The following is a 20,319-nucleotide window of genomic DNA, read 5'->3' as shown; positions in this document are numbered from 1 at the left end:
TGCTTCCTATTTTACTTCTCTGGTCTGTCTTTCACAAAGCTGCCAAATGATATTCCTATAATACAGATCTAACCTATCATCCTACTCCCTTCTCAAAAAAATCTCCAACTATTCCATAACCCCTCAAGGATAAAAAAAAAAAAAGGTCCTCTGTCTGGCATTTGAAGTTTTCTCTAGTCTGAATTCAGTCTACCTTTTCAAAATTCTTTCATATTCAGATGCTATATGTTTCAGCCAACCTGGACTGCTGGTCATTCCCTGAATTCCATATTTCATCTCCAACCTCTCTATATAGGCTGTTCCTTCTACCCTCAGCCAGCCACATCAGAAATATACTTTCACCTTATCCCCATCTGATTTCATTCAAGGCTAGCCCTGGTTTGTAACTCCTATTCAGACCCTCAACTATTAGTTACTTCTTCTTCAAATTATCCTATGTTTTCTTATCTGGGCTTATACTGTATTTCTCGAGTAGAAAATTTTTGTAGTCCATCTTTCCTTTTGTTATCTTATTTTTTCTTTTTTCTTTTTTTTTCATCCTTCCTTTTCTAAGAGGACCAATGACGTCACAGGTGATGTCTTGACTTTCAAGTGAATTAGATTTAAGTGAGGCAGAATTGAGAAAAGTCATCAGCCTCACTCTCTCTTCCTGACTTATCCAGGTCCAGTGGCATGACAAAAGTCAAGACAACTGGTGATGACCCAGGATGCAGTGGAAGATCTTGGTGTCTTCAGTGCCTAACTAAGCTCTCAGAGCTCCACAGCACCTGCTTCATGGCCACTGGAACCAATGCACCCATTCTGAGGACTACTGTTCCCTTAAAACCTAACCTGTCCAAACTTCAGTTTGACATCATTACTGTATCCCCTTTTCCTTTATATTGATAGTATATCAGATGTGGCCACTGCATGTGCTACAGCTTCTTAGAGCCACAGGTGAGAGCCAGATGAGGCTAAACCAGGTTGAGGGTAACCCACAGGCCTCAAACCTGTTGGTGAGTTAGGGGATGTCTACCCCAAACATGTGAAGACTTCCAAGTAGAAAACAGAGTCTCCCTGAAGACAAAGATTGCTTTTCTTTCTGCTTATCCCTAATGCCTCATAATACATTAATAAAATTTTCCTGTGGAATTGAATTGCCATTCTAGTCCCCCAGAAATCCCGAAGTCTTGAAATTTGTCCTCTTCCTCCATTACTAGAGGCCTTAGAGTGAAAGAATCTCCTTGTCCTTTAACTCATTCCCAAATGATAAGGTAAGACTCCTCCTATCTCACTGCAGAAGGAAGAAAATACCTCCTCTTCCCCCTTTTATAAAAGATGCATTTAGTGGTTGCCACTTTCTTGTTATGAACTCATTAAAATTCCATCTGTTGGGCACATCGTGATGAGGATTTTTTTTTTCCTGCAGGACAGTTTTACCTTGGATGAAGGCAAGAGTTGTCTTTGTTTTCGCTCTGTGATTAAAGGGGGTACAAACTTGGCATTCTGGAGCATAGTAATCACCTGCTGCTCACTGTCCATAAAGCTCAGTGTCATCAAATTAAGGCCATAAGTAAAGCAGATGTGAGTGAATCCAGAATCCCAGAGTAGTTTGACTTTAATGCTAAGTGTCCTGTTTGGAGCAATAGTAATTAGAATATCAGCAGCAAGGTATAGGGGGGAAAATTGCTGAGTTTAATAATTACTAGGGGGTAGGGAGGAGAGCATCCTGAATCATTTTTCAGAATAGCTCTCATTAAAATCTCCATTAGCAAAACTAAGCCTCAAGGCATCAAGGCATTTTAAGGGAGGAAAGAAAAGGCAGCCCCAGGTGAAACAGCCTGGTGGGGACTGTGTAGTCACCTTCTTTGCCCCAGGAGGTCCGCTTTTCTTGTACTTTCATTTCCTACCTAAAATGTAAAGGACCAGGTCAACTCTTGGGCACAGGGCCAGAAAGAATAGAGATAAAAATAGCTCTTTTACCCCTCACTTTCCTTCTATCTTCAATTTTTAATTCTTTTCATCCCCACCCACTCCTCCTGCACCCTTAGCCTCTTCCCCATGTTCCTCATTCTTTCTTGTATAACACAGTATCCTAAAGGTTAGACCTGGAAGGACCTTAGAGATCATGGAGTGGTTAGATGGACTGGGGCTAGGCCTTAGCTGACCGTCTTCCACCCCTCCTCCTTTGCCCTATTTTTTAGACTTGATGAGGACGTAGGAAGTGGAAAATAGAGAGGGGATAACATTTCTTGTCAGTACAGCTTCAAACTTGAGTCTGGTGACAGCCAGGTGGCATAGTGGATAGAGGGCTGGGCCTAGAGTCAGGAAGATCTGAATTCAAACCCAGCCTCAGACACTTACTAGCTGTGTGATCCTGAGCAAATCCCTTGACTGCTGTCTGCCTCAGTTTCCTCAACTGTAAAATGGGTATAATAATGGCACCTACCTTCCAGGGTTGTTGGGAGGATCAAATGAGAAAATACTTATAAAGCACCAAGCACATAGTAGGCACTTAATAAATGTTTGTTTTCTCCCTTCTTTCCTGTGGCATATGACAGATTGTTGATGGACTCTGGTAACTGTGTTCATTCACTTAAATCAAGATCTGTATGAGCCAGGGAAGCCAGACAGTATTTCACGGGACCATGCCTCAATTTATATTCAATTAACAGGATCACAGAGTTAGAGGTAGAAGGGACCTTAGAGGCCATTTAGTATAACTCTCTCCTTTTACTGTTGAGTAAATGAGGTTAAGAAACTTGCCCAAGGTCAGGTACAAGTAATAGAGCCAGGATTCAAGCTTTGTTCCCCCTAATCCAGAGTTCTTTCCATTGTACCACACTGCTTTTCAACAAGCATTTATTAAGTGCCTACCATGTGCATGGGGTGAAGTTGCATAGTGGTGGTGGTGAGGGAGGTGGGGTGGAAAAGGGAGGGAACAAACATTTATTAAGTACTTACTATGTGCCAGGCATTGTGCTAAGCATTTTACATTTTATTTACATTATAGACATTATCTCACTTGACCCTCATAACAACCTTGGGAAGTAGATATTATTATTATCACCATTTTACAGCTGGGGAAACTGAGGCAGACAGTGGTTAAGTGACTTGCTCAGAGTCATATAACTAGTAAATGTCTGAGGCTGGATTTGAACTCAGGTCTTCCTAAACCCAGGTGCAGCTCTCTATGCCCTGTGCCACCTAGCTGCCTGTGGTACAATCTGGAGAAATAGACTAAAAATGAAATAATTTCAGTTCTAGAGGAATTTATGTTCTACTGCCCTGTCTTAGCAGGAAATAGTTTCATCTGTATATCTGCAAAGCGGTTGTTGATAAAGTGCCAGCAGCTGGGAAGAAGGATGGCAGGTTGGACTGGAATATGATCATGCAAATGGTGAAGTTTTGGTCCTTCTTACTGTTTCTCTGCCTTCTTTGCCTCCTTCGAGGACACAGTGGAAGCACAGCTCCATGGAGGTTAGGAGAGGATACAAAACTTTTCTTCTGAAACTTCTTTTACTCTCCTGAAAGTAGTTTAATGCCATGAAGATGAGTTGGAAGGGGCAGAGGCTAGAACTGTGACCTTGTTTTGTTGTCCTTCAGTCATTTCAGTGGTGTTTGACCCTTTGTGACCTCATTTGGGGTTTTCTTGGCAAAATACTGAAGTAGTTTGCCACTTCCTTCTCCAGCTCATTTTATAGATAAGGAAACTGAGGCAAACAGGGTTAAATGCCCAGGGTCACACAGCTAGTAAGTATCTGAGGCCAGATTTGAACTCAGGACTCCGGGCCTAGCACTCTATCTACTGTGCCACCTAGCTGCCCTAATGTGACTTTAGACAATGTCTTTATCTCACTGGGACTTAATTTCTTACCTGCAGCTAGATGTTACAGGGGATAGAGTGCTAGGTCTGGAGGCAGAAAAACCTGAGTTCAAATCTACCCTTGCTTACTAGCTGTATGATCCTGGATAAGTCACTTAATCTCTGTTTCAATTTCCTCTTCTTCAAAATAAGGATCATAATAGCACCTCCCTCACAGGTTCAATCGAGGTAATACCTGTAAAGCTCTTAACACAGTGTCTGGCATAGTAGGAGCTTAAAAATGCTTATTCTCTCTCTCTCTCTTTCTTTCTTTTTTTTTTGATTAGGCAATGGGGTTAAGTCCAGGGCCGGTGCTCTATCCACTGTGCTACCTAGCTGCCCCCAAAATGCTTATTCTCTATAAAATGAGAGAGTTGTGTTAGATTAGGATCTCTTAACCTGAGGTCCAGGTCCATAAAATTGGTATCCATCCATCCATCCATCCATCCAAACACACACATACACACACACACACACACACACACACACACACACACATGCTGCATTTCAGTCTAACTGGTTTTCTTTATAATCATGTATATTTCATTTTATTCATTAAAAACATTCTTTGGAGAAGGGAGCCAGATGCTTCATCAGACTGCCAAAGGTGTCCAAGACATTAAAAAGGCTTGGAACCCTGAGCCCAAATGCTGTCTCTGGGCTCTGACATCCATTCCATGGTCCATGATTTGTTTTTTTTAAGCTACTGCACTGAGCTAATGACTCTCCTATTTGCTCATCAAAAGTCTGAGAGCTTTGCAAATGGGAGGGGAAAAAACAACAACACCTCTATCATTGCATTTATACTCCTTGATAGCAGAAATAAAAATAGATGAGCCATTGTTAAACAGGTGTTCAAAACAATATAAATATTATTTTATGTAATTTTTACATAATTATGCTTAATTTTCCCTGTCACTACAGCTAGGTCCTGATTAGTCCAAATAAAGAATCCCCTGAAGTGGTCACACTTTTTGAATTATCACTGCAGATTTCTGTTGGGCTGTAACAATTACCGTATTTTACGTAATTCCAACTTTCAATAGTGAGAATCCGAATAAGTGATCGCTTTGGAGGATTTATTATTTGCACTAATCAGGACCTAGCTGTATTTATTAACAGTGATTCAAACAATCATGTCCATAAAATTGTAGGATTTTAGAACTTTAGGAAGGGATCTTTGAGAATAGGTCATCAGGTCCAACTCATTTTATAGATGAGGAAATCATGGAGAGGTTAAGCAAATTGCCTAAACAGTCACATAAATAGTAAATAGCAATGTCAGGATATGAACTCAGGTTATGCTTTCAAGTCCAGTACTTTTTTCTACTCCAACTTCTCATTTTATTGGTGAGAAAAATGAAGCCCAGAGAGGGAGAATGATGTTCAAAGTCACATTGCTAGTGAGGGAATATAAGACCCAGTTTCCCCAATCTCAATACGGGACTGTTTTCACTCTATAAGTCTGATCATCAGTGTGATGTTTCTGTTTTCACTCCAAATGTTTGGTTTTTCAAGTTCAGCTCTCAAAAATCTATTTATTTTTCTCTTCGCTACTTTGCTTTCAATTGGATCATGATATGGGTCAAGTGTTATGGGTCCGCTAGCTGATTTCATAATCGGTTCACCTTTATATTCTGCCTGGATTCCTCTAGAGCCTGCCCACCTCTATTCATTCAAATCCCACCTCAGAAATGTTGACAAGAATAACTTATTCAGGGATTTAAAAAAGTATAAATCTCAGATCACAGACCTGGAGCTTCAGAGGTGAATCTCTTAAGCTCTGTCAGTTGAATTTTGGGCATCACTAACTCTGCCTCTGTCCGATTTAAGTGTTTCATTCTTTAAGTATAACTTGAATAGTCTTTTCTGTTGTGATAAAATGAGGCTCCCTAAGCCAAGGCTTCCTCATCTTAACTATCATAAACTGATTGAAGGGGGGCCATCTCCAGTCATCTTGATCTATATCAGGCCACTGGACCAGGATGGCACTAGAGGAGAAAGTGAGGCTGGTGGCTGGCACAGCCCTCCCTCACTTAAATCCAATTCACTTGCAAGTCATGGCTTCACCTTCCTGATGTCATGGTCCTCTGCAAGAGTGAAGGACAAACAACAACTAGCAATGCCAGTCATAGACTGGATGACCTTGGGTTCATTCCCTTTTCACTGTCACCATCAGAGCGGAAGAAAAAGGGAGATGGGCACTTATCTCACTAAAGCTACACTCCTGGGTCCAAGTAGCTTGTTTTCTTCTTTGGCCACTGAAATGGGTCTAGCCTAGAACACATAAAATGCAGGTGCACAACTAAATTATCCTACAATGTGAAGGAATTTCTGGATACAAATAGCACATAACTGAGGCTATCTCAATAAGCCAGAATTTCCCACTGTTCAGTTAATTGAGTTCAGGTCTGTAAGTGCCCACTATTTCATTGCCATTGCAGAGCAGTCAGGCAGTCAGTGGGCATTTATTATATACCAGCCACTGTACCAAGCCTTGGGCATACAAAGAAAGGCAAAAAGCAGTCTTTTGCCTCAAGGAGCTCACTTTCTAAGAGAGGAAATAGCATGTAAGTAACCCTGTATACTGAAGATATGTACAGAGAAGATGGAAAGTAACCTTAGAGAGAAAGGCATTAGTGGCTAGTGGGATGGGGGAAGACCTTCTGTAGAAAGTAAAATTTGTGTATAGTAACAGCAATATTGATTTAAGCATAACTTTCAGCAAATAAGTAATTTTGACTGTTATAAATACTCAAATTAACTACAAAGGACATATGAAGCAGGACACTATCTGCATCCAGAGAAAGAACGGATAAATAGAAATGTGTATAGAATGCTTTTATATGTATATACATATTTGTGTCTAATGATAGCCATTTCTAGGGTGGGGGAGGAGGAGGGAAGTAACAAGAAAAAAAAATTTATATGATAACGATTATTTGTTTAAAAGGAATAGCAAATTGTACATAATAGGTTTGCAATTTCATGTGCAATTATCATTTTTACAATGTTATGAAAATGCTTGTTTTATGCCAGAAATGAAAAATAAAATGAATTTTACAAAAAGAAAGTGAAATTTAAGGGGAATTTTGAAGGAATCTAGGGCAACCAGGAAGTGCAAGTGAAGGGGGAGAGCAGTCTAGGCATGGGGGACAGCCAGTACAAAGCCCCAGAGGTGGGAAATGAGGGGTCGTTTGTGAAGAACAGTAATGACATTAGGATAGATGGAGGCTAGAGCTTGTGGAGAGGAGTAACGAGAAACCCGGAAAGGTGGGCAGGGGCCAAGTTCCGAGGAGCTGTAAGTGTCCAACAGAGGATTTCATATTTGATCCTGGAGATAACAGAGAGCCTTTGGAGTTTAATGTAGGGTTGTGATATAGGCAGAACTACACTTTAAGAAATTTACTTTGGCAGCTAGTCAAAAATGAATTGGAGCCAGGAGAGACTTGAGAGAAGGAATACAATTAGAAGATTAGAATACAGCTGCAATGGCTTAGGTGAGAGGTGATGAGGGCCTAAACTAGGTTGATGCTTGTGTGAGTGGAGAGAAGGGGATAACCAAAGTGATTTACATTTTCAAATATTAAACAGTGCCTTCTAGGTCCTGGCTTTCTTAATGCCTCATTGATGTTCAGCCTTTTCAGACCTGTCTGACTCTTTGAGACACCATTTGTGGTTTTCTTAACAAAGATATCAGAGTGGTTTGTCATTTCCTTCTCCAGCTCATGTGACAGATGAGAAAACTGAGGAAAACAGAGTTAAGTGACTTGCCCAAGGTCACACAGCCAGTTAGTATCTGAGGCCAGACTTGAACTCAGGAAGACATCTTCCTAATTCAAGACCCAGTGATCTGTGCACTATGGTGCCATGTAAGTTGCCAGTTCCTTGTTAGTAGTATACCTTTTGTCTTAGTATTCCTAGTGCCAAGTCACTTAATAAATGCTTGGTGAATGGATGTATGAATGCCTTGTTCTCACTTTTCTTGTTCCACCTCTGTCGAATATTATGACCAAAAACTTAGGTTTTGCCTTTCTAATAAGTCATCGTATCTAATATGCTTCCTCCGCTGCTCTCTTCTTTCCTTTTCTTTCATGGATTATTCCCATATTATATTGCCCCATGCTCTTCTTCACTTTCAGGCCCTCTGGCCTGAAATAACTTTTATCTACTCCTACTGGTCCCTGCTGGGTCCAGTCCTCTTTATTTCTTTATAATACCTTCAGCATGTCTTCACAATGCACACTGCTTCAGAGGTAACTCCTTAAGACGTTTCCACATTAAAAAGAAAAACCAAACCAAACCTGAGAGCTCACATTCATTTTTTTCTACAAAGGCAGACCACTAACTTTGTCTAATTTGTGGTTGAATTAGGTACTCAACCTTAGCAAACTGAGTCCTCTGATGACCCTTTCTAGCTCATTCCACTGCCTAATCATTTGGTCATAAAAATTCTTCTCCATCTGCTTGCTTCCCATCTTTTTCATTTTCTGGCTTACTCTTTTTCTCATTATGGCTTTTGTTTGCTTAAGATCATCCTTAAGTTCTTTTTATCTTTGTTCAGAGTTCCTTTAAAAAATTTTTTCCCCTGGAACTTTGATTGGCTGGAGTTTGATATTTTCTTCAAAGGTAGCTTTATTCAGAATTTCCTAAGCTTTTGTAACTTACTTCAATTAGTGGAAAGGATTTATCTGGTCACTGAGATCTCATTTTAGGTCATTTGTTTGTGTCCATCCATATTATTAGCACATTTCTTATCTCTTTACTCTTAATAATTTTACATGCCTCTGAAATTCAGGCTTTTTACATTTTGATGAGAAAATCCACCATCAATAGATAATACTATGATGAATATTTATTGACTCCTTCCCTAAAGTCCTACTTCTGGCATGTAGATGAGCCTCTATTCTGTATGCACAGGGCACCCCTTTCCCCTAGCCACTCCTACAACTCACCAACAGACTGGTCTGAGCAGCCTCAATCTATCTCTTATGAGGCTACAGTTTTAGATATCTGTGTATGGAATTAACTCCTAGGCAGTGTTTCAGGAGGACCTCATTGCCAAGTCCAGGAATTATTCCTGCTCCACGGTTTTACTGACGAGCAAGGAAAGGGAGCAACAACAGATGCATGTAGAAGCCAGTAGAGAACATAACGGAGGAGGGAGGGATCCAGGAGGACACTGTCAGTTACAGTTCTTTCATACTTCATGGAGTTAACTCCATCATAAAATCCAATTATGTGTTTATTTCAAACATAAAAAATTTTGAAAGTAACTCAGATAATTCCTTCATATCACTTTACAGAAGTAAAAAAAAAAATCTACAAAGCTTAGGAATTTTTAACAACCCCAAAGGCAAGGGGAAGAACTTAAAGTCTCTCATTCAGTTTTTCAAAGACCTGAGTAGTGTTTTCATGGTTCCCACTGTCTTACACACTCCCTTCCCTGCCCAAAATGAATTTCTCTGTATTATCCCACCACTAATAACCTTGATTTGACAGTTAGGGGATGATATTTTTTGTCATTAAAATATTAATTTGCTTCATCTTCCTTGTTTTTTCCTGTTTCCCCCAGCATATTTTTGCTCTTTGTACTCTTTAACCAGATGGTGATTTCTTTACCTTGTCCTTTCCAGTTATTTTCTATTGTACTTTGACTTTGCTTTGTAGCATATGCTATTTTGGGGTGCCAAGCAATCTCTTTTGGTTTTTGATTATTTTGATTATTGTTTTCAAAGTTTTCTTTTGATTTTTTTTTGTAAAACAGAGAGCAAATCTGTGATATTCTGATTGCTTCTACTTGGAATTTGAAGGGATTTCCCTCCTTTTGTCTGCCAAGTTTTCTCTAGGTCAACATTTTCAGTACTACTAAAGATGTTTTGTGTAATCAAGAAAGAATAATGGGACCTTATATTCTCTATATCTTTTAGTTAATTGAAAAATGGTAAAGATGTGGTCCATTGTTAAATATTTATTATACAATGCTCTCAATTGTTGTCTAGACAACTCCCAAAAAGATTTTGTATAGACAGAAGAGAAGGCACATAGATCAAGAAAAGCCACAGAACATCAAAAGCAACCCAAATGTAAGTCACCAAGAAACATTGTAGACAAACCTTAGAATTACAATATCAATCAGATATTCCCTCCAGAGCCCAGCTCTAATATCAAGTACAAAGTCAGAAAGTAGGCTGAAAGAAGGGGCAAACAAAAAAAGAACTCTAACAAAGACCTATTATGATAGCAGGGAAGCTAAAGCATAAGCATAGAACAGAATGATTCTAAAACATCTATGAGCAATGTCTCAGGGGAAAACACAGGTTGGCCATAAACTCAACTAGAATTCTTGGGAGAGATAAAGCAAGGGTTAAAAAAAAGAGTTAAAAATATTTCATAAAAAGAATGACTGTTTGAGGGGAAAAATTGGAAAAGAAATGAGAGCTGTGGAAGAAAGTATTGGAAATGCAGTTAACAGCTTAGCACAACAAGTACAAAACCTTGCTCAAGCAACAAACTTCCCCAAATTAGAGTGATCAAATAGAAAACAATGATTTCATAAGGCAATGAGAAATATTAAAACAAAATCAGAAGGCTGAAAACATTTGTAGGAAAATATAAAGTATTTTATAACAAGAACAACTAACAAGAAAAGTAGGTCAATAAGAAAAAAAATGTAAGAATCATTAGACTATCTGAACATCATATCCAAAAAAAGAGCCCAGACATCCTGTTTCAAGAAATCTTTAAAGAAAATTGCCCAAATCTCCTGAAGCCAGAGAGCAAAATAGAAATAGAAAGAATCCACTTCTCACTTCCTGAAAGAAAGCTCAAAAGAAAATTCCCAGGAACATCATAGCCAAAATCCAGAGCTTCTAGGTCAAAGAAAGTATACTGTAAGCAGCCAGAAAGAATTTAATTATGAAGGGGACACATTCAAGATCACACATGATTTAACAGCTACCACTATAAAGCAGTAGAGAACATGAAATACAATATTCCAGAAGGCAAAGGATATGGGCTTACAATCAAGAATAACTTACCCAGAAAAACTGAGTATAATTCTTTGGGATAAAAAAATACACCTTTATTGAAATAGAAAACTTCTAAGCACTTCTGAGGAAAAGACCAGAGCTGAGAAGAAACTTTGAAGTTCAAAAGCAAGAGTGAAGGGAAACATAAAAAAGTAAACACAAATGAACAATTATAAAGGACTAAACAAGGATAAACTGTTGTTCAGTAGTTTTCCAGCAGTGCTTGACTCTTCGTGATTCCATTTGGAGTTTTTTTAAGCAAAGGTACTAGAGTATTTTCTTCTCCAGCTCGTTTTATAGATGAAGAAACTGACACAAACAGGGTTAAGTGACTTGCTCAGGGTCACACAGCTTGTAAGTGTCTGAGGTCAGATTTGAACTAGGAAGATGAGTCTTCTTGACTCCAGGGCCCTTCACTCTATCCACCTCACCACCTAGCAAGGATAAACTGCTTATATTCAAATATGAGAAGATGATATGTTTCTTCTCTAGAACTTATCATCATCAGGGGTCAGAGAAGGAGTGCAATCAGACATGACCTGGGAGAGGTTCTGTTATGTCTCGATGATCTTAAGGCAAGAATGGAAAGAAATGGGAAGAGGAATACACTTGGGGTAAGGGAAAGAGAGATTGGGGGGAAATTACCTCACATAATCAGCATGTACAAGTAGATGACTATATCAACAAAGAGGAAGGAGAGGGAATCAGCTTATTCTTGAACTTTCTTCTCATCTGAACTGATCAAAAGAAGGAAGAACACACATACACACTTTTGGGTACAGAGATCCATTTCCTTACAAAAGAAAAATAGAAAAAGAGAAGGGGAAAGGAGAAATTAGGAGGCTAGATTAAGGGAGGGATTAGTGCTAAGCAAAACAATTCTAAGGATATACAATAATAGTTATAGCCCTTTTTGAGGTGGAAAAGAATGGGAATCTGAGACAGTACCTATAAATTGGGAAATGGCTGAAGTTTTGTTATATGAATGTTATGGAATACTATTGTGTTGAACTCTCATCAGTATAATGGCCAACCAGGATTCCAGAGAAATAATGGTGAAACACGCTACTCACCTCCTGACAGAGAGGTGAAGATCTCAGAATGCAGAAGAAAACTTTTTTTGGACATGGCCAATGTAGAAATTTGTTTTGATTGTGTGTGTGTGTGTGTATCTATCTATCTATCTATCTATCTATCTATCTATCTACAGATAGATAGATAGATAGATATATGCATGTATATATGTATGTGTGCGTGTATGTTTTATATCTATATGTATATATATTATGTATTAATGAGTTTTGTTTTTTGTATGCTCAATCAATTGCTTTTCTTTGTTTTCATTAGTTTTCTCAGTTTTCATTCTTCTATAAGCATATGTAGGCCTGTGATATTAGGACATTAGTGTGATGGTTCCTTTTTCTTTAATGACAAAAACAGTTTGTTATGATTATTTTCTACAATTTTTTTTTCATTTATCTTCTGTTTGTAATTTCCCTTCCATTGTCGTCATTAAATGGAATGACTTTGGATGACTTAAGTGAATGACTTGACTTTGTTGGATATCTTGCTAAGCTTTTTTAAACTGGTTTTATTTTCCACTGCTTCTCTCTGCTTTATTAGAAAACGCACAACTCATCCATTTTGTTCTTCGTAAGGTTTTACAAATGAGTTTGTATTGTAATCCAGCATTGCCTTTGGCAGCCATCTCTCTCCGTCTGGCAAGTGAGTCCAATGTTTGCTGACTGAGGTGTTTTCTGGGTTCTTTTTGTCTCATTGTGGCAATTAATTTACATTGTTTAAACTTTTGGATAAACTCACAAGAGCTGATGCCTGCCATTTTGGTTGCCCATTTCGTATCTCTGACCTTCATTTACTTTTAAAAATAGTTCATGATTAAGTCATTTTAATTAGAAGTCATAACTTTTTCCCATTATTTTCTCCTTTTCTCTCTTGCTCTGTCTCTCTCTCTGTCTGTCTCTCTTTCTCCCTCTCTCTCTCTCTCTTAACTAATTTTGATCTTACCTCTTTAGCCCTGAAAAATCCATGGTCTTCCTATAACTACCAAAACAAGGATAACTCTCACATAAGTAACATTTTCCCCATCTGTTAGAATATAATCTATTTCATTCTTATTTTTTAATTTAATTTATTTTTTTCTGGTTCCAGGTTATTGGTTTAGACTTATTTCTTTTTTTAAAATAATTTATTTATTTTTAGTTTTCAACATTCACTTCTATAGGATTTTGAGTTTTAAATTTTCTCCTCCTCTCTCTCCTCCCCTGTCCCCAAGATGGTGTACAATCTGATAAAAGCTCTACATATACATTCATGTTAAGCATATTTTCCTATTAGTCATGATGTAAAGAACAATTACAACTAATGGGAGGAACTATGAGGATGAAGCAATAAAACAACAAAGGAAAAGAAGAGCATTTGCATTCAGACTCCATAGTTCTTTCTCTGGGTTATTTCATCCTCTATGATGTTATTTGGAGCTTGTCATGTCTGGCATCTACCAATTCTCTTCTGGAAGGAAGCATTCATGATAGAGAGCTGCAAAGCTTCTGTGCAATCTATACAATATTTAGGCTGTCTTCATTACTTCATGATAGATACTTTTGCATATATTTCTCCTCATCCTCACCTTTTTCTAGTTTTGCATTGAAATCATAAGAATGTAATACATACTGCACAAAGTCCTACTCAGGTACCTCAGCTTGGGGGAAAGTGATCCTGGATTATTGACGGCTATCCTAGTGGAACTTACTTTCTCATACTCTTTGTCATGCTGGAAAGGCCTCAGGTAGGGTCTTGGCAGCAGAATGAATCTGTTTTCTGAGGACCAGCCTAGCTAACTATCAAGGGGCATATCAGGATTGTCTCAACATCTCGTGGTTATTTGAGAGAGATTGGGGGGAAACGTATGGCAATCTATATACAGGGTAACTGAGAATAAAGGGATGAAACAAAATAATTGGACTACAGAAAAGCAGACACTGCAAACATGATTTCAAATAAAGCAAAAAGAAAAAGTAATTATATCAACTACACTATGCTTTAAAGCACCAAAACAATGAAAACAACATCATTAAATATACATGTCAAATGGCACAGTGTCTAGGTTCTTAAAAGAAAAACTGAATAAATGCAAAAATACCTGTATAATAATGCAAAACAGTGTTTTTTTAAAAAATATTTCTGTCTCAGAGCTTAATAAATACAACAAGATCAACACAAAGAGAAATAAGGCGTTGAACATATTGTGAAAAACTTAGATTTGATACACAACTAATGACTCACCTCTGGCTTTTTGAATGGCAATATTAAAGAATACCCACATTTTTTCAGAACCACATAGTGCCTTTGTAAAAACTGATCAGGTGCTAGGGTAGAAGTGAACCATGAACAACTGTAAAAATCATGAACAAATAAAAAAATGCTTATCAAACACAATGCTATAAAATAGCAATTACTAAAATAAACATGAGCAAAGATTTAGTTGCAAAAGTAATGACATTGTGAATAATGATTGGATCAAAGAACAAATCCCCAAAACAAGAAATAATAGTGTTAAAGAAAGTGATAACAATGAAACATGCCGACATTTATGGGATGCAGCAAAAGCAGTCCTCAGAAGAAAACCTATACCTTTGAAAAAGTATGTTAACCAAAGGGGAAAAAAAAGAAAGGATCAATGAGCTGAGCATGCAATTAAAAAGACTAGAAGGTAAATAAATTAGTGGCTCTAAAACAAGTATTAAAGAAGTCATGAAAAGTAGAGAAGAAATGGAAACATTTGCAAATAAAAGTACTATAGAATTAGAAAAAAAACCTAAGAGCTGTTTTGTTTTTGTTTTTGGAAAAGACTAATGCGATTGACAAATCATTAGCTAACCTAACCAAGCAAAAGAAATACAAAAATTAAATTCTCAAGAGAAAAATTCATGCCCCAAAAAGAGAAAGCTAAGAATTAGCAGAAGCTACTGTACATAATTTTATGCCATCAAAATAGAGAATTCAAAGGAAATTGATGATTATCTACAAAAATATAAAAAGTCAAACTAAACAAGGTGATTATCTTAAACAACTTAAACTTAGAAAAAGAAGTTGAGATAACCACACATGAAATGTCAAGGGGAAAAAATGACAGTTTAGAAGGAAAAATAAGTAGAGATAACTGTAAAACAAAATATAAAATGGATCTAGAAAGCAGGAATTGGGCAAGATGAAGTCAGAGTTGGACTATCAAAGCCTAGATAGTTTCCAGGTTGGAGGGATTGGAAGTAATGGCCTGAGTGGAGATAACATTGTTGAAGACGTCTGGGGAGTAAGTGTTGTGGAGGCCAGGAGCTTAGCAAATGAGGCCAAAGCATTCAGCGTGGAATGAATTGTGTGTCTGTCACCCGAGGACCAGTCTAGATCAGTTTGGAAAGGTTCATTGGCAGAAGGTTGGCAGTTATGTTATAAATATTTCAGTCCCAGCAACTACTGTAGACTATCTTCTAAAGTTTGGTAAGTTAAGTCTGGGCAGGTAAGGTAAGTTTGGTAAGGATCTGTATTTGCTGGGGATTACCAATACAGAGTAAATTTCTGATCCTTGAAACCATGATGTGTTTATTCACACACATAGAGTGACCTGAGTCTGATGGTTCATATGCTTCACACTATCATTATCATTTTATCTTAGCCCATTTTGTTTTGAACAGTCATGCCAGAATGGAGATGAAATTGGAATAGGGCTGGACAGGAGAGGTTATTAATAAGAGTTCATAAAAGCAGGAAGAAGCTGGAAGATACGGTTGAGAATTAGTGAGTTTACTGGAACTATCTTATACTGGCCTGGGATAGCCAACTGTTAAATTTTCAGCATGAACATTTACACTTTAGAAATTGACAAACATTTATGATTAGAGCTTGAATTATTTTTTTGATTGCTTAGACTTAGGAGAACGGGGAAAATGTTAATAATTCAGATTAAACTTTAAATGTAAGTTGTGTATTTTTTCAGCAGAGCCAGTTGTTAAATATTTACTAGCATACCCTTGGTTGAGATACTCAATCCCTGAGGAGCAGACAGGACTGGAAGTATCAGGAGGATCCTCTAGACAATAATAATAATAGCTAACACATATTGCACTTTAAAGTTTATTATCTGCTTTACACTGGATACCGGATCCTCATGACAACCTTGGGAAGTAAGCTCTATTGACATTATTATTCCCATTTTACAGATGAGGAAACCAAGGCTGAGAGGGGTTAGGTAATTTTCTACACACACATAGCTAGTAGGTTGTTTTTTTTTTTTTTGGCAATTGGGGTTAAGTGACTTGCCCAGGGTCACACAGCTAGTAAGTGTCAAGTGTTTGGTCTGAGGCCGAATATGAACTCGGGTCCTTTTGACTTCAGGGCTCTATCCACTGCGCCACCTAGCTGCCCCAGCTAGTAGGTTCTAAAGGTTGGTTTTGAAATCAGGTCTTTCCTAACTCTTAAGTCAAGTGCTCTTTCTGATGCAACATACTGTTGGTTAAGACTTGACTGGTCAGACAGATTCTGCATGTCTAACAGTTAATGAATGGGATACTGAGTTCTGGATGTTCTACTAGAAAGTCAGTGACCCTGAGGAGAATTCCAATTCTAAAGTCCAGGCTATTGGCTTTGTCCCATTTTGTCCTTGCTAGATGTGGGCAGAATTGAGCTCACCATAGACGGCGGTCAAAAGCCTGAAGCTGCAGGGATATCCTGGCTGAGTGCTGGATTCCAGCTCATACTGGCATCTGAGAGCCAATTGTTAAATTTTCAGTGTGAGCATTTACCCCTCAAAAAACAAACAAACCCAAACCAGCAATGCTACAAATCAAAGCTTTATATGTCCTTTTGTTAAGTGTTCAGAATTAAGAAAGTGATGAAGTGTTATTTAATGCAGTGTGTCTTGTGTAAATTAATTTTTTCCTACAGAGCTGGTTGTTAAACATTTACCAGTTTGAAGATGAATCTTACACATAACTGAGGCAGAGACAGAAGCTGGCAGTAGTAAATTAATACTCGACAGAGTAATAAAATCTCTGATTTAGGAGGGACCTTGGAGTCTATCTGGTAGATAAATAAATAAATATTTTAAAAGAGTCTAGCTAGTAAAATACTAACCTGAATGAAAATCTTTCCTACAAACATCCTCACATCCAGTCTCTGCTGGAAGAATTCCTAAGGTGGCCTGTTTCATTTTTGGACAACTCTAATTGTTAGGAAGTTGTGGGGTTTTTTTTGTTTGTTTCACCTTACATGAAGCCTAAAACTGCCTCTCTGTAATTTTTCACCCAATACTCTTGTTTTTCTACTTAAGGGTAAAGAAGAACAATTCTACTCCTTCCATATGACAGCCCTTCAAATACTTGACATCAGTTATTTTATGCTTTCTTTATGCCTTCCTCCTTCAGGCTAAGTATACCCAGTTCGTTGTCTCTGCATCTTTGGAATTACTGTCTTCTATAGTTGGAATGTTTTCCTTCTTTTTTTTTTTTTATACCAGAGACAAGGGGTTCCTAACCTGGGATCTGTGAGCTTGATTTTCTAATATTTTTTAAATTGTTTAAAAATATTTTAATTATTTTAATCAGTCAAGATCTGCCATCTTTCCTCCCCTCCCCCACACAACTGAGAACAGGAGAAAAACAAAACCAATTAAAATACATATAGTCAATCAAAACAACTTTCCACATTAGTCACATCCTAAAAAAATAGTCTCATTCTGCATTGTGTCCTTCACCTCTGCATCAGGAGGTGGGTAGCTTGTTTCATCATCAGTTCTCTGGAATTCTGGTTGGTCATTACATTGATAAGAGTTTAGCACAATCACATACCATCACATTCATATATCATAACTTCTTCAGCCATTTCCCAATTTATGGGCACTGCCTCAGATTCCCATTCTTTGCCACCTCAAAAAAAGCTGTAAATATTTATGTACATTCTTAGAGTTTGTTTTGCTTAGGATTAATCCTCCCTTAATCTGCCCTCTTTATTAATTCTTCCTTCTCCCTTTTGCCCTTTCTCTGTTTCCCTTTTAAGTGAAATGGATTTCTGTGCCCAATTGTGTGTATCTTCTCCCTTCTTTTGACTAGTTCATGTGAGAGTGAGGTTCAAATCTCAGACATTCACCACTCCCACTCTTTGTCTGTGTAGATGTCAACTTGCACACCCTGATTATGTGAGATAATTTTCCCTAACCTTCATTTCCCTTCCCCCTCCTCATAGTGTATTCCTTTTGCCCTCTCTTTCCTCCAAACATTATCAAGATGGAACAGAATTATTTCTAGACTTGTCTAATTGGACTCCCTCTATGAACCCTGATAATGATAGGGTTCACAGGGGACACTTGTATCATTTCCCCATCTGTGAACATAAGCAGTTTATACTTATTTAGTCCCTCATCATTATTATTCATATTTACCATTTTACGTTTCTCTTCACTACTATGTTTAAACTTCAAAGTTTCTACTCAGCTCTGATCTTTTCATCAGGGATGCTTAGAAGTCTTCTATTTCATTAAGGGTCCATTTCTCATTTCCACCTCCCAGTTGCATTATGTTTATTTCTGCTGAGTAATTTATTCTTGGTTGTAGCCCAAATCCTTTGTCTTCTGGAATATTGTATTACAAATTCTCCAGTTAGTGGTTGCTAACTGATTTGTGACCTTGACTGTGGTTCCTTTATAACCGAATCCCTTATTTCTGGCTGCTTGTAGTATTTTTTCTTTGTCCTGGAAGTTCTGGATTTTGGCTATGATGTTCCTGGGAGTTTTCCTTTTGGAGTTTCTTTCAGGAGATAATTACTGGATTCTTTCTATTTCTACTTTGCTTTCTGCTCCTAAGAGATCTGAGCAGTTTAAAAAAATATTGAAATAGGATGTCTAGAATTTTTTTTTTGTCATGGTAGTCTAACGATTTTTAGATTTTCTCCTTGATCTATTTTAGTGGTCAGTTATTTTTGTTAATAGATAGCTTACGTTTTCTTCTATCGAATCTCTTTTTAATATTTTCTGTCGGTCCATGAAATTATTGACTTCTGCTTAGAACATCCTAATTTTTAGGAAGTCTGTTGCTTGGGCAAAGTTTTGTATCTCTTTTTCTAAGCTGTTAATTCCCTTTCCATTTTTTTCTTCCAAAGCTCTCATTTCTTTTCCACTTTTTCCTCAAGCATTCTTATTCCATTTGTTAAAAAAAAAAACCCCAAATTTGAAACTCTTTAAAAAAACCAACCAAACTTTTGCTTCATCTCGTCCAGAAATTCTAGTTGATTTTGCATTCAAGCTGTACTTTTCTCTGAGACAGTGCTTGTAGATATTTTAGAGTCATTCTCTTCTTGAGTGTTTGTATCTGGAGCTTCCCTGATATCATAATAACTCATTATGGGGAAGTTCTTCTCCCCTTTATCCCATTCTTCCAGTCTGCTTTATGACGTTAGACATTTTTGGGGGTGAGGGTGTGAGGGATATTTTGTACTAACTTTTCTTACAATACCATCTTATTAAAGGCCTTTGCTAAGAGCTAATTAAATATACCGATTAATTGTTAATGAGAATCATGCAGTTGGGGAATTAGGAAGTACCATCCTAGAAATAGCCTTCCACAGATTAGTCATAGACTTTGAAGTAGTAGCTACCCTCTAGGGCCTCAATCTGTAAGTACTGATGCAAATTGGAGGAGTGACCCAAAGGAGATATACCATAAGTGCTTAATAAATGCTTCTTGATTCATTGATGTGGTCACTTTCCCCTTACCATCCTGATCATGTTCCTTTGGATGAACTTCAGGTATTCCTAAAATGTGGTACCCTAAACCTAAAAACAAAACAAACAAAAACCCTGCTCCAGATCTAGTTTAACTAAGGCACAGTACAATGAGACAATCATCCCCGTCTTTATGGTCACTCAGTTTAGCCCAAGATCATAAACTTTCTTATCTCTCATGCTCCTATTTTTTTTTCCCTCCTCACATTTTTTTTTGTTCCTTTCTTCTAGAACCCAAAGATAAATTTGAAAGCAAGGGGGAAAGGTGATTAAAAGGTGCTATTCTTCTTAAACAAAGACAAAAGGAGTTTATTTTCTGGTGGCCCATCCTCCTCTTCTGACCTATTCTCTTCAGGAAGGATTCATTTTTCATACAGTCTGACTGGGATTAATGGTGCTGTCTGTGAGTATGGAACAAAGTTTTTCTTTACCAGAAGCTAATTGGTCTGTATTGGGATAGAACCATCAAACTTTAACTCATTAGCTCTTATCAATTGACTTAACTGGATGAGACTAAAATTTTTAAAAAATGAAATTGTGAAAAATTATTTGATGTTTAAAACAGTGATTAAGTAGTAAAGAGGAATGAAAAATGGTGACGTATTTTGTAATGGGCTGTTTGACTTGTTGCATGCTTCTTATCTTTGAAACAGAGG

The sequence above is a fragment of the Phascolarctos cinereus genome, unplaced genomic scaffold, assembly GCF_003287225.1.
Source record: "Phascolarctos cinereus isolate Bilbo 61053 unplaced genomic scaffold, phaCin_HiC Scaffold_726;HRSCAF=1367, whole genome shotgun sequence".
In the NCBI taxonomy this organism is placed as follows: Eukaryota; Metazoa; Chordata; class Mammalia; order Diprotodontia; family Phascolarctidae; genus Phascolarctos; species Phascolarctos cinereus.
Note: the sequence above shows the minus strand (reverse complement) of the source record.